This window comes from Pygoscelis adeliae, unplaced genomic scaffold (genome assembly GCF_000699105.1).
Source record: "Pygoscelis adeliae isolate BGI_AS28 unplaced genomic scaffold, ASM69910v1 Scaffold172, whole genome shotgun sequence".
In the NCBI taxonomy this organism is placed as follows: Eukaryota; Metazoa; Chordata; class Aves; order Sphenisciformes; family Spheniscidae; genus Pygoscelis; species Pygoscelis adeliae.
Window position 1 is genome coordinate 2,283,033 of NW_008824338.1, and position 3,856 is coordinate 2,286,888.

Below are 3,856 nucleotides of genomic sequence, written 5' to 3' on the forward strand. Positions count from 1 at the left end.
GCACAAATGAAATGTTTTTTTCTTCCTGTTTTAGCCACAGGGTGTAGGAGCTGCTAGTGTAGCTCAGTGTATCCCTGCAGTACCTGATCCCACCCCCTTTATTAAGGAGCCCTGTTCAGGGAGGGCAAGGTCTTCACAGGCTGTCCCTGCTGCCCTCCCCAGCATGCCCAGGAGCCGCTCTCCTGCCAGAGCAAGGCTGCACGTCTCCATGCTGGGGAGGTTTGGTGCCATGGGAGGCCTCTGCCTCTATCTCACCAGCATAGCCCATGAGCAGCCTATAATTCTATCTTTACAAGAGTGCATCAGCTTCAAATGCTATCTTTCTGCCGTGCAAAACTTTTAGTTTGATTTGGTTTTATGGTAACAAGCCATGACTGGAGTATGCATGACACTTCTGCAGCCCATGCAAAGGGGTATTTACCAGAAACCCTTAATGACATCTGTGCCTCACGATCACTCATACTTAAAGCAAAACAAAACAAGGAAAAAAAAAAAAAGGGGGGGGGGGGGGAAGAGTGGGGGGGGCTGCTCCACTCAAACAGCATATGGACACTGATTTGCGAAATACAATCCTATTCTCAGCAATCACCACAGGCTACTGACGCATGGCAGCTGATGGAGGTAAGGTAATTAGCAAAGCCTAACTGCTCCTGTTACTCCCTGAGAGCTAAAATGAGGGTTTTATCACAAGCCCTGAATAGCCTTGATGAGGAACGTATTCGTGTTCAACATCAAACTGCCTGGTGGCCAAACCAGAGGCTGCGTAGCCACCCGGCCCCCACGGCCAGTTGAGAGGAGAAGAGCCGAACCTGCCCAGGTGCCTTCTCAAGGTGGGTGCCCACTCCACTCACCTGGCCCCTCGCCTTGCTCAGTGCAACCTCACTTGCCACCATCCTAATTGGGAAGAGGGCAATGGTCTGGGCAGCATTGCCCCTGGGGTTAGCCCCCAGGGAGCAAGGAGTGCAGCTCCCAGTGCTTTACTGATTATCTCTGAGTTGTTTTTCCACCCTCCTTAGACTAAGCTGGTTCTCAGTGGCACAGGGGTCCTAGCTGGGAGCAACCTATTCACAGAGGGGAAAAAAAATACCACCTAATTTGGGCCCTCAAGAAGTCAAGAACCATTCAGCCCAAAGGGTATCCAAGCACTTGCTAGTGTTTTTATTTTTTCACTTTACCTAAATGCTCAGAGCAAGTTTTCTTCTCTGGTTAAACTGCAGTTCCTTAAAAGCAGTTTATTTATAAAGGGAAGGCTGACTCAACCTTCACTCTAATAACCAGGAAAAACACAACAGTAAAATGAAACAACAAATCATAGCTCTGACAGTAACGAGGCGCTTGCTTAGACATTTATCTGTCCTTTTACAGGGCAGTAATTTCACGGTTGAAAAGGCTTGTTTTTAAACTTCATGTCCGGGAAGAAATTGCCAAGCCCTGGCCAAAATCGCCTCGTTTAGCAGATGGTAACACTGTACATAATTAATGCATTCATTTTCATTCTTAAAAACTACTAAATGCAGCTTATTTGAATTTCCTCCTGAAAGCTAAATTTATTGGCTACAAAACTTAGAGACTGTGCCAACTGTTTCAAGGAGATTATATCCTGTATTTCCCCCATTTTCTAACTGTTTTCCCGTATCACCTGGGTGGCTCTTCCCCTCTCTATAGGAAGGTTCAGAGTGGGCGACAGCTTTCTCCTGTCCCTTTTATTCCTCCATATGTTTTCATGATAAAGGTTTCTTTCCTTCACCTCCATTTAAAAAGCAGAAAGGCTGCCACTTGTTTGCTGAAAATGACTTTAAATTCATCAGCTCTCCCAGACCTAATAAAATGACATGTTTACAATGTTAAAGGAAATCAGGTGTTTAAATGTTAAATGAAAAAAACATATTTATGTAGTGTTATAATAATACCGTTGGCCTGGCCTTTCTCAGTCTATTCATCAGGCAGCAATCTCCCCACAAGATGCTGTGGAGTCTGTGTGCTGGAATGCCATGCAATAATAAGCCCAAATTCACCATAAATAACATATCGCAGCGGCCTCCCCCCTTGCTGCTGGTAGCCGTGGCAGCGGGGCACACACAGGGAAAAGGCCGGCCCCCACGGCCGCGGCAGATGGAGCAAAGGAAACCCACTGGCAGGCGGGTGCCTCTGCTGCAGGCCCCTTGTGCTGCTCAGGCAAATCCCATTCATGCTGCTGGTCCCTTTCATGCTGATGGTCCCACTGCAAAGAGCTGGAAGCAGAAAGCCTCGACCCTTGCTGGGTTCCTGGGTCACAGCTGCTGATGCCCTCTTCATTTTGAAGGCCAGCCTCCAGTGCTGCCATTGAAGCGGGGGCAGTGCACACAGGTGGACTATCACATTTTTTCTGGCATTCAGCCGTGCTGTTCCCAGCTCCACTGCTAGCCGTTTTGTTACCTAAGTCCATGGTGCTAAATAGTATTACTGCCCCAAGTGGGAAGTGTCCACACTGCTTGAGATCCTTCCTTTAAAGGACAGAAACCTGTCCCATCCTGGACAGCGACGTAGGTGATGGGAACCTCCAATTTTATGATGGTTTCTTCTTGAGAAGAAGGTTTTTTAATCTCCTAATCTAGTTTGTAAATTCAGTGGTTAGGTGTGCACCTCTCAGCGAAAAATCAGGAGGATTCAGTCATTTCCATTAAAGTGGATAATAGTAGAGTCCCTTTGGCAAGTAATTCTTGCCGGACTATGGTTTATAGGTGGTTTCCCAAGCCAGCTCCTACCTCACTGCAGCTGGGCTGAACACACTGCACTCTGGATGCAGCTCTGCAAGAGAAATACCTTGTTTACCTCCTACACATCACTTGTTCCCACACTCTGAAATACACCATCACCCATTACCATGTTCACAGAGGTCTGCTAAGAGGTGTTAATGGCATGGGTGAGTTTAGTCTTCTCTCACATTTACTTTCTGCTGGGTCCCAATATGGTTATTCTCACAAATCCCGTAGAAAAGAGCAGTCAGCGTAGGCAGGTAGAATCTTAATGGTTCGTATTTAACAACGAGAATGTTTCCTTTCTTTTCTTTCCCTTTGCATTAAATTACCCTAAAAAGGAAATCCTCCAGTATCCCAACAAGCTGAAGCCCTTCATGGGACTCCCCACCAAGAGGTGTGTTGCTCTACTACTGAGCAAGCCTAGGGAGAGAGCTGTCAGGGAGAGAGGCACAGCTTGCTTCTTCCCTACTGAGTGGAAAGGCGCTGTTATTTTGTTCTAACACATAGGTAACTGAGGCACTAGGTGATTTATGGTGACACAGCATGGCAGAATATGAATCACACGTCCCAAACTAACCTCATCTCTCTGCCCTTACCTGTTGCTAAATCCAATATCTATTCTTCTTTGGCCAAGGCCCCACGTGACTTCTTTTATCCTTGTTGAACTTTTCTATTCTGCTCCATATGCAGAGATTGGCATCGGTCTATGATGAAAACATGCTGGTTTTTAAGAGGAATTGCTGAAGGACATACTGAATTTCTCTCTAGTGATTCAACCACTTTCATAGAGGTAGGTAGAACATATATCTTTAATTGGTAGCCATCTTTTGTCCCCTTTTCCGCTGAACCACCATCAGACTCTACTCTGGTTTTATGATAGAAAACATCTGAAGAACCTGTGGTCCCTTACTTCCTTTAGCTGGCTGTCTTTGCTGAAGGCTAATTTCAGCCTTCCTTGTAACTCCAAAAGGAAGCCTACAGAGGGTGGAAGCAAGGACAGGTAGCCTGGGAGGAATACAGAGAAATTGTCCGAGCAGCCAGGGATCAGGTTAGGAAAGCTAAATCTGATAGAATTAAATCTGGCCAGGGATGTCAAGGGCAACAAGAAAAGATTCTAT